The sequence below is a fragment of the Gossypium raimondii genome, chromosome 6 (genome assembly GCF_025698545.1).
Source record: "Gossypium raimondii isolate GPD5lz chromosome 6, ASM2569854v1, whole genome shotgun sequence".
Taxonomy (NCBI): Eukaryota; Viridiplantae; Streptophyta; class Magnoliopsida; order Malvales; family Malvaceae; genus Gossypium; species Gossypium raimondii.
In genome coordinates this window covers 26,552,926-26,564,769 of record NC_068570.1, presented here as the reverse complement: position 1 = coordinate 26,564,769, position 11,844 = coordinate 26,552,926, and the positions used below count along the sequence as shown (strand labels likewise).

The window sequence follows — 11,844 nt, the reverse complement described above, 5'->3', positions numbered from 1 at the left end:
AGTTAGTTAAATGTTTATGTGTTTGAGATTTATTTGAATTTGACCTAGTTGAATTGAATTATAAATATCATTGAGATGATTGAGAAAGAGGTTAGTACGAGACGATACAGGTACGTACAGAACCTATTCGAATATTTAATAGAGAAAGATAATGAAATGGTATTTGATCATGTTTTAAGACATGAGAAAGGTTTTTTGTAATTGAATATATGGTGATGTTATGTACAATTAGTTGAATTGTATGTATTTGATGTATTGAATTATTCACTTACGAGCTTACTAAGCTATGAAGCTTACTTCGTGTTATTTTCTTATGTTTTATAGAGAATCAACGCTAGCTCGAATCCAAAAGTCATCGAGAACATCATCGCACTATCGGACATCTAAGTTGGTACTTTTGAATTGTATATATATGGTATATGGCATGTATAGGCTAGTGTCATCTTGATATGTTTTGAGTTATGATATTATCCATGAGATTTTGCTTTTAAAGGTTGGTGTGTATTTGGCCATCTGAATTGGTTGTTTAAGTGTTGAGAAAATGCATGTTTGAACTTAAGATGAATTGATGGTTATAGTAAGTTCAATTGATATACTTTTGAGTTAGTTTGGTACTAAAATTGAAATGAATTGAACGAAGTTTATTAGTTAACTTTTATATAGTATTATGAATGTTGTTGATCAATTTGATAAGTAAATGTTTTAGGCATGATTTAAATATGTTTGAATGTGAAAATGTGTTGGTTTCCATATTGATTGTAAATCGGCTGCGGTTGAGATTGCAGGGAAGGTTAGATATTTATAAAGGGGTTATATTGAGTTCACAAAAAAAAATTTCCTCGAGTTTCTGAATTAGTCCCGAATCATTCCTAACTCGTATGATGGACCTCGAAGGTTTATCTAAGGGACTTTAAGATTATTTTATATTATATTTGATAATTATTTGTACATTAATTGTAAATTGTTTGTGTAATATCTCGAAAATTACTACAGTAATACCCCGAAAATTACTACAGTAAGAAAGTAGGTATCCTTGATAGTAAAATAAGGAAATAAAGTGACAAAAAGGGAAATTTTGAGTTATGGCAACATTGGGAATTATATTATGACATATTAATTCAAGAAAGGATTAAATCGTAAAAGTGAGAAAAGTTTTTTTGCCCAAGAGTAAATACTCAAAATTTGAAGGGTTAAAGTGTAAATATGAAAAATTTGAAGGACCAATAGTGTAAATATTTTAAGGGTGGAATAATCTAGAAACTAAGGAAAATGGATGAATTAGGACCAAATTGAAAAGGTGAAGAATTTTAAGGGACTAAATCATAATTTTACCAAATTAAGTGATGACTCAAGGATGAAATTTTTAAAGATTATGAAGGGCAAAATGGTTAATTAGAAGAGAGAGAAATATAGAAGGCAATGATGATGTTGGTGATATTTTAGATTAATTAATTAAATAAATATTAATTTATTAAAATTTTAATTTAATTTTTAAATGATATTTTATTATTATTCTATTTAGTATATATATGGAAGAAAAGATGAAGAATCTTCATCTTCTTCCATGGAACCAGCGCGAGAAGAGAGGAAAAGAAAGAAAGTTTTTGCTTTCTTTACAATTTGGTCCTTCCACCAAAAATTTACCATTTTCACTTAGAAATCAAAAGAATTTCCATAGCTTCCAAGAGAGAAAAATAACAAGGAGACAATGGGGAGCTAGAATATCAAGTTAGATTCAAGAAATAGAAGCTGGAGGAGAGAGAAAATCAAGTTAAAGATTGAAATCAATAGCACAAGGTAAGAACATTAAGATTTCAATATATTTTTAAGTTTGATGTTATTGAAAAAGTAAGGAAATAATGTTATAGTAGAGTTTTCTTATATAAGATCTTATGTTCTTATATAAGATCTTATATAAGTACATCAAGATTTCAATATATTTTTAAGTTTGATATTATTGAAAAGTAAGGAAATAATGTTATAGTAGAGTTTTCTTATATAAGATATTATGTTCTTGATATATTAGTGAAGAAAAATAAGTGAAAGTGATGAGAAATATTATAGAGAAGGGAATAAGGAGTTATACACCTAGTAATCAACATTTTGCACTAAAATAGTTTTGGACAGCACCAGTAGTCTAAATTTGAAAAATCACCATAAATAGTGAAAATTGAATTAGAGAATAAAAAATATGGAATTAAAGATTATTGAGTCTAGTTTCTCATAGAAGAAATAGTGTAAGCAATGAAATTGTAAATCATGAGTTATAATAAATTTTGTGGGATAAGGTCGAATGATTTTGGGTTCCCTGTTCTAACTTTGAAAAATCATAAAAATTGGTGAAAATTTATTAGGGTTTAAATTTATATGTTTAAAATACTGAATAAGTCTATTTTCAATAGAAATATATGGGAACATTATCCGAATCTTGTACGAGGAGATAATTAATTTTAGTGAAGAAGGGTCAAAACTATCGGACAATGAATAGGGATGAATTTAAAGAATAAAATGTACTTATTGAATAAACCAAAAATTTTGAAAATTTTATGGTAAGAAGATATGTCAGTCTAGTTTTTGAAAAATTTTCAGATCTTAATTTTGATTTTTGTAGCTCAGGATATAAAAATTTTGTGACAATGACTCAAGTGGACAACTTTGAATGAACAAATAAATAAATAGTGAAATTATAGATAATGTTACATATAAGCATGTTATATACATTAAGGATGTGGAATGAGAGGAGGAGGAGGAAAATATATGATTATTCAACTAGCATGAGTTTTCATTAAAATGGCTAATTTGCATGTTTTAGGTTCAGGACTAAATTGAATAAAAGTAACATTTTAGGGTAAATTTGTAAAATGTCAAAAAGTGACCAAATTGTATGAAATGAATTTTTTATCATTTAAATTAATAAATTGAATGAAATATTAATTTATATCAAGATTGAGTGGAAATTCAAGAAAATAGAAAATTACCAAAATGTCCCGAATTTTGGTATTTCTACAATTTAGCCCGGTAAGTTCGTGTAAGTTGAATTATATTCTTAGAAGATTGAAATATATATATTGGATTGAGAAATTGATTTGAATTGTGAACATGAGAAATTGTGAATTGAATGAAATGAAAATGAAGCTTTAAATTACATGTGTAAATATCGGGTCTCGTAGGCCCTATTTGTTATGAATATAATATTTCGAGGATATGTTGTAAAGAATTATAAAAGAACGTTAATAATTTAAAATTTTTAATTCGAATGAAATTTTGTAACTCGGTTTAATACGTATGCAAATGTATGTCTTCTAGTAATGCCTCGTACCCTATTCCGGCGTCGAATACGGGTAAAGGGTGTTACAATGTGACATCGCGAGATTCGGTCATAACGTTTAGATCGGGTTTGGGTGTTACATTTAGTGGTATCAGAGCTATGGTTTAATCGGTTCTCAGACTAGCATAACGTATGTGAGTTTAGCTATACATGCCATATTATTTACTCGTGATAATGTAATATCTTCCGACTCCAATGAAATTGTTTTGTAAGACAGAGATGAATTCTAACCGAGTTGTTTCCAATAATGCTAAGAAAATTATGTTGAAGTGATTGAAATGTGTTTATGATGAAATGAAATTTAGAATGGTATGAATAGAAAATTCATGATAAGTATGTGTTAACGTATAAAGTAAGACAACCATGAGTTCAGAAATGTAGAAACGTAGAATAAAATGAAAGTTTATATGGTGATATGCTCATCCGCGTTTGCTTGGCGCGCATATGATGTTATGTACTCAACATATTTGATTAAGTAAATATGGTAAGTAAATATACACAAATAGATGGAATGTATGTTTATGTACACTTGCTTGAATAAGTGTACCGTATGTTTATATGATAGAATCTTATGTTTAATTGTTAAATTAGAAATAATATGATGTTTGTTTTATGTCTTTGCTATTGAACCATGAATATTACAATAGTATGAAAATTGAATTGAAAGATCAAATTGAGTAGAACACAAGAATGAGTACTTTCATTTAGTGATATGTGACGAATTTACAGAAAAGACCATGACAACATGTGATATGTGATTTCCATATAAGACCACATCTGAGATATGGCATCGGCTTGCAATCTCGTATAAGACCATGTTTGGGACATGGCATCGACATCGATATGTGAGCCAATGTAAGACCATGTCTGGGACATGGCGTTGGCATCATTGAGATTATGAGAGGTCCCATGTAAGACCATGTTTGGGACATGGCGTTGGCACTGGGATGAGAGATCCCCCGTAAGACCATGTCTGGGACATGACATGGACACCGATATGAGAACCCCCATGTAAGACCATATCTGGGATATGACATTGGTAGTATAGGAAACATCTCATGTAAGACCATGTCTAAGACATGGCTTTGGCATGTTATTATCAGACAGAAGACCCGAGTATCCTTAGTATTCCAAGTGATTCAACGGGCTAGTAAAGAAATTATGTTACATGAATGTTCAGGTAAAAGTACAATAAATAGATTCAGGTAAGTATAAGGATTAAGAATATTTCAGTTATAAGTTGAGAAAAGAATTTCAGCAAGGAAGGAGTAAGTTATAATCATGAGCTGTTTAAGCAAGCAAGTAAGTAAACAAGTAAGAGAGTAAATAAAGAAGTTAAATTTGATGAGATAAAATATTCAGGTATGATACCTAAAAGAATGTATGTATTAACTGGAATTTTTTTTACTGAGTGGAATAAAGTGAGGTTTGTGATAACAAAATTAGTCAGAGAAATGATAATTAAGTGGTAAAGATGTCTGTGTGTGAAGGTTACAGTCGAAATGAACATGATGATCTTTTCTGGATATTATATATATTCTTTTATCCTCAGAGATATGTATGTGTAATTGTTTAGTTTTGATAGAGTTCTTATGTTGTGAGAATGTTAGCTAATTATAATGTTAGACGAAAGCCCTGTTGGTCTAGTCGGTTTATGACTGGTTATTGTTCTGTTTTGCATGCATATTTAGAAAGTGTATTGTTTTGCTAAAATAAATATTGTGCTAATGACTAAATTGCAAAACATGTAAACGTGATATGTGAAATACATGATATGGATTATTAGTAAATTACGGATGAATAATGAATTTTGAAATATAATTTATGTATTAAAGATAGAGAAGATATAAATATACGGATTATTGGTACAAGGATTAAATTGTAAAGGATGTAAAAGCATTATGCGAATAGTGTAAAAGTGATATGCATGCATGATATAATTTTCCCAAGTAGATGAGATTAGAACTACTAGGATATTAGTGGTATATCATTATAAGACCTTAGCACACTCTCTGGTTAATAGCACGCTAGTGCTCTTTGATTATTAGCGCATTTATGTTCTCTATATAACACTTTAGTGCTTTTTGTTTAATAATGCATAATAATAATGCACCTCCGTATCAGTTTCGTATATCCTAAGTGTTCTATCTAATCTACTGGGCCTCTGCTAAAAAAAGATAAATAATTTTCGCTACAAGGTAAAGGTTTACCTCTGATTCATGTTTGAAATATTGAATTAAAAATAAATTGTGAAATGAAAGGATAGAGAATGAATACAAATACTAAGCTAGGTAAATATGTACAGAAGGGAACTATAGAATTATAGAGATGATTTTAAGAAAAATAAATGAAGAAAGGACTTCTAGTTAAGTGGAAAGAGAGGAAATAAGAGCTCGATTAAGTAAAAAGAAGAATATTATTGAAAAGAAAGTACAAAATAATATAAAAACTAGAAATGTTAGTGATAAGAATGGATAGAAAAGGATAATTGAAAGAATATAGAAAAGATGAAGTTCATGATCAAAACAAAACAAGGAAATTTCGAGGACGAAACTTATTTTAAGGGGAGAGAAATGTAATATCCGAAAATTACTCTTAATAATACCGAAAATTACTACAGTAAGAAAGTAGGTATCCTTGATAGTAGAATAAGGAAATAAAGTGACAAAAAGGGAAATTTTGAGTTATGGCAACATTGGGAATTATATTTTGACATATTAATTCAAGAAAGGATTAAATCGTAAAAGTGAGAAAAGTTTTGTTGCCCAAGAGTAAATACTCGAAATTTGAGGGGTTAAAGTGTAAATACAAAAAATTTGAAGGACCAATAGTGTAAATATTTTAAGGGTGGAATAATCTAGAAACTAAGGAAAATGGATGAATTAGGACCAAATTGAAAATGTGAAGAATTTTGAGGGACTAAATCATAATTTTACCAAATAAAGTGATGACTCAAGGATGAAATTTTTAAAGATTATGAAGGGCAAAATGGTCAATTAGAAGAGAGAGAAATCTAGAAGGCAATGATGATGTTGGTGATATTTTAGATTAATTAATTAAATAAATATTAGTTTATTAATATTTTAATTTGATTTTTAAATGATATTTTATTATTTTATTATTATTATATTTAGTATATATATGGAAGGAAAGATGAAGAATCTTCATCTTCTTCCATGCAACCAATGTGAGAAGAGAGGACAAGAAAGAAAGTTTTGCTTTCTTTACAATTTGGTCATTCCACAAAAAATTTACCATTTTCACTTAGAAATCAAAAGAATTTCCATAGCTTCCAAGAGAGAAAAATAACAAGGAGACAATGGGGAGCTAGAATATCAAGTTAGATTCAAGAAATAGAAGCTGGAGGAGAGAGAAAATCAAGTTAAAGATTGAAATCAATAGCACAAGGTAAGAACATCAAGATTTCAATATATTTTTAAGTTTGATATTATTGAAAAAGCATGGAAATAGTGCTATAGTAGAGTTTTCTTATATAAGGTCTTATGTTCTTGATATATTAGTGAATAAAAATAAGTGAAAGTGATGGGAAATATTATAGAGAAAGGGAATAAGGGAGTTATACACCTAGTAGTCAACATTTTACACCAAAACAGTTTTTGACAGCAGCAGTAGTCTAACTTTGAAAAATCACCATAAATCGTGAAAATTGAATTAGAGGATGAAAAAAATATTGAATTAAATATTATTGAGTCTAGTTTCTCATAGAAGATACACTGTAGCAATGGAATTGTAAATCATGAGTTATAATAAATTTTGTTAGATAAGGTCAGAATGATTTCGGGTTCCCCTGTTCTGACTTTGAAAAATCATAAAAAATTGGAGAAAAATGATTAGGGGCTTAAATTTATATGCTTAAAATATTTAATGAGCTTATTTTCAATATAAATAGACAGAAACATTATTCGAAACTTGTACGAGGAGATAATTAATTTTTAGTGAAGAATGGTCAAAACTGTCAGATAGCAGAATAGAGATGAATTTAAAGAATAAACTATACTTATTGGCTAAACTATAAATTATGAAAATTTTATTGTAAGAAGATATGTGAGTCTAGTTTTAGAGAAAATTGCAGATCTTAATTTGGAGTTCTGTAGCTCAAGATATAAATAATTTTGTGACAATGACTAAGTGGACAACTTTGAATGAACAAATAAATAAATAGTGAAATTATAGTTAATGTTACATATAAGCATGTTATATACATTAAGGATGTGGAATGGAGAGGAGGAGGAGGAAAATATATGATTATTAAACTAGCATGAGTTTTCATGAAAAATGGCTAATTTGCATGTTTTAGGTTCATGGACTAAATTAAATAAAAGTAATATTTTAAGGGTGAATTTGTAAAATGTCAAAAAGTGACTAAATTGCATGAAATGAATTTTTTATTATTTAAATTAATAAATTGAATGAAATATTAATTTATATCGGATTGAGTGGAAATTCGAGGAAAATAGAAAATTACCAAAATGTCTCTGAATTTTGGTATTTCTGCAATTTAGCCTGGTAAGTTCGTGTAAGTTGAATTATATTCTTAGATGATTGAAATATATATATTGGATTGAGAAATTGATTTGAATTGTGAATATCAGAAATTGTGAATTGAATGAAATGGAAATGAGGCTTTGAATTACATGTGTAAATATCGGGTCTTGTAGGCCCTATTTGTTATGAATATAATATTTTGACGATATGTTGTAAAGAATTATAAAAGAATGTTAATAATTTAAAAGTTCTAATTCGGATGAAATTTTGTACCTCGGTTTAATACGTATGCAAATGTATGTCTTCTAGTAATGCCTCGTACCCTATTCCGGCGTCGAATACGGGTAAGGGGTGTTACAATGTGACATCGCTAGATTCGGTCATAATGTTTAGACCGAGTTTGGGGTCTTACATTCTGATAGGTCTAGTAATGCTCCATAACCTTATTCCGGTGACGAGCACGAGTTAGGGGTGTTACATGTATTTAGGAAGTCTTATGTTTGGGAAAATATTATATTTTGAGTAAGTTTGGTATTTGAATACCATTGGTATAGGTATATGTGTGTGTGATGGTAATGTTCATGAAAATGGTATCTAGTTGAGTAGTTTGGCTTATATGATTGGTTACTTAAATGATGATTAGGTAATGTGCCAAGGAATAGGTGTGTAAAGGTAATATATGTGCTTAAGTTATGCTTTAAATGATTTTGATAATAATGATGCATATTTAAGAAGTTAAGTTTAATATTGTTTGAAGGACTATTTGGTATTAGGTTAGATGATAGTGAAAGTGTCATTAATGGTATTTGAACTTGTTGTGGTGCCTTGAAGGGATATTAGTATTAATGAATGTGATAATTGGTTGATTTCGATTTATGAATTAAGGTGTTAGTTGTTGCATGATCATTAGGAACTTATGTAAACTCGAAATTATATAGGATTTTTCTATATATTTTCATCACCTTTTGACTTAATAAATATGTTAATCTTGAGTAACTATTATTAAAATAAGTGAATTTTACGTAATTATTAATATTGGACATGAATTTGTAAGGTATGTGAAATTATGCTTAATTACATGATTTCTGTACATAATTTATATTATTTTCAAGTTAAATATTAATATGTAAATTTTCACTATGTAGGAGGACCATGGAAGATGCGATTAACATAAATGATGCAAGGACATGCACACATCCACTTCATTTGGATGACAAGACCATGCAAAATTGGGTCATAAAGATGTTAATTTGACCTAGTAAATGATGTGCTAAAAGATGGACTTGTCTGATTAATTATTGGACTGAGAAACCGTCCAACAAGGAGGAATGAAAGCCCAATTTCAGCACAAGTAGATGGGTGGCCAAAAATAAGCTTTGGGGTCTTTAACTAAAGGTCCTTGCAGTTGGAAATATATCAGAAATTGATCCACCAACTTGGTCTTTGAAGTCGTCCACCTTATGGCTATTAATAGCATTGTTTTGAATTCAAAAACAGTCAACCAAGTCATCCCCTTTTCCACAATTTGTAGCTAGCCATGTATGAGAGAAAAGAGAAGGGTTTTGAATTCTATTTTTAGCAAACTCTACCATTACCTTCACCAATAAATATCATACAAATCTCGCTTCTCAAATCATCCCTTACTTTAAAACATATCCTTCATCACTCATCTCTCATTCATTCTCTCATTCATCATTCTCTCTTCCATCTCCCTATTCTTTTCCCTTGCATAGCCATCCACCTCCCTTCCATTATTTAGCCAAAAAAATCTTTGTTAAGACTTTTCTTTGGCAAGCCACCTTAGGAAACCCTTAGCAAAATAAGCACCAAGCAGAACGGAGGAACACATCAGTCAGAAAAGATCAAAAAGGCTATTGAACTGAATTAGAGTTTACTCTTTCCTTTTGTTATTTAATTTACTTATCTTTTCTATGTGTTTATTGTTTTTGACATCAACGATGATATTTTAAATCCTATTTTTTAGGATGATTATGTTAATTCAATAAGATTTATTTGATTAATGTTTAACATGTTTGTGCCTCAGTGGATCATGTTTTCAATTAAAATCAAGATGTATTTCATTCATACGTGATTGGGTGCATTCAGATTAGATGAAAGATCCTAACCAGATGACAGCTAGTAGACACATAATTGAAAAGTGCAATGCTTAATTTAGATCACTGAACCCAACTAAATTAGAGGTTCATAGTATCTTTAGTTAGCTCTATTATCTTGCATAGTTTTTAGGTTTATGTGATTAAGTTGTTGCAAACGTAAATGTCCCTATGACCTCACATAAATACTAAGAAGCCCTTAGTTTAATATGATCATTAAAATGCATATTTCACTAAGTAAAAGATTCTGAGAGGACTTAATTTGGTTTCCAAACTCATGAAAGATCGAGTTGCCATGAAATGTTTTCCGAACATTGTTAAGCATGATGAAAATGAATTGAGTTGATTAATATAATTATCTTAGCCTATTTTATGTTGATTGTTTTTGTTTCTAAATCCATTCATTCATACATTTGCAGTTAGATTTATTTGCATGGGGATCAATCTTTGCATCTAGTTAATTTCACTTAGTTTAATCATTCACCACTCAAAATATTGTGTTTTTACCACTAAATTCTTAACTTATAATTTTACAAATAATCGATTAACATACACAATCCTTATGGAGACAATAAATCATTTAACTTACTTACTACTTGAATAACTGTGTACACTTGCACAAATACCGTTAAAAGTTTTTGGCGCCATTGTCAGGGTCTATTGCCTTAATCATTCTTTGTGAAATTATTTTTTGCACTTTTGTTTTTATTTAATTTCTAACATTACTAATTTATTCTTTATTATTTATTTGTGATTTTATTTATGAGGTGTTTGTGAGCATATATTCAATCATCGAGCTAATTCCTATAGACCCTAAAATTGCATAGACATTTAGATAGAGAAGGCGCGAGAGATTTGCTCAAAGACAAGTCGAGATGGGCCTTGGAAATAAAAATGATGGACAAGGTAATAGAGTTAATCATGTGGACAACCCAATCCTTATTGTGGATTATAGGGATGGTGTCATAAGACAATACGATGTGCCACTCTTCAAGGAATTAAATTCATGAATTTTGAGGCTGGATATCGAGGCACCACAATTTGAATTGAAACCAGTGATGTTTCAAATGCTCCAAACGATGGGCTAGTTTAGTGGCATGTCCATGGAGGATCCACATCTTCACCTTCAGTTATTCATAGAGGTGAATGATTCATTTAAGTTTGATGGCGTGACTGAATATGCGTTAAGGTTGAGGTTGTTTTTGTACTCATTGTGAGGTCGAGCACAAGCATAACTGAATTCATTGCCACCAAGTTCAATATCTACTTGGAAAGAATTAGCAAAAAGGTTTTTGGTAAAGTATTTTCCACCGAGCAAGAAGGCAAAGTTGTGAAATGAAATAACTAATTTTTAACAATTTGATGACGAGTCCTTATACGAGGCGTGGGAAAGATTGAAAGAATTGCTTCGTAAGTGTCCTCGTTATGGGATTCCTCATTGTATCCAATTGGAGACATTTTATAATGGTCTCAACGAACATACAAGATTAATGGTAGATGCTTATGCGAATGGTGTGATTTTTTCTAAGTCTTATAACGAGGGTTACGAGATCATCGAAAGGATCGCTAGCAATAATTACCAATGGCTGACAAATTGACCAATTTTTTAAAGACGAGTAGTTGGAGTGCATGAAGATGCCGCATTGACTTCACTAATGGTTTGAATAATTTTGCAGCTCAATCACCAAGTTAGTATGATTTGTTTCATGTGTATATTGTGGGAATGATCATTCTTTTGAGAATTTCCATTCAAACCCCGAGTCTCTTTGTTATGTAAGGAATCAGTATCAAAATAAGAGTGAATCTATCATGGAGGAATCATTCAAACTCTTCCTGGAGTACCAAGGAAATGGATTGAACAATCAAATGCAATATAAACCCAATCAATCCCAAGGG

General features: G+C 30.0%; 1 non-coding gene across 1 annotated transcript; it reads right to left on the bottom strand.

Moving 5' to 3' along the window:
- Nucleotides 1–11,273: 11,273 nt before the first annotated feature.
- On the bottom strand, nt 11,274–11,380 carry LOC128042080 (small nucleolar RNA R71). The gene has a single exon (XR_008197288.1). It is a non-coding gene; the product is annotated as a small nucleolar RNA R71 (small nucleolar RNA).
- Nucleotides 11,381–11,844: the final 464 nt, after the last annotated feature.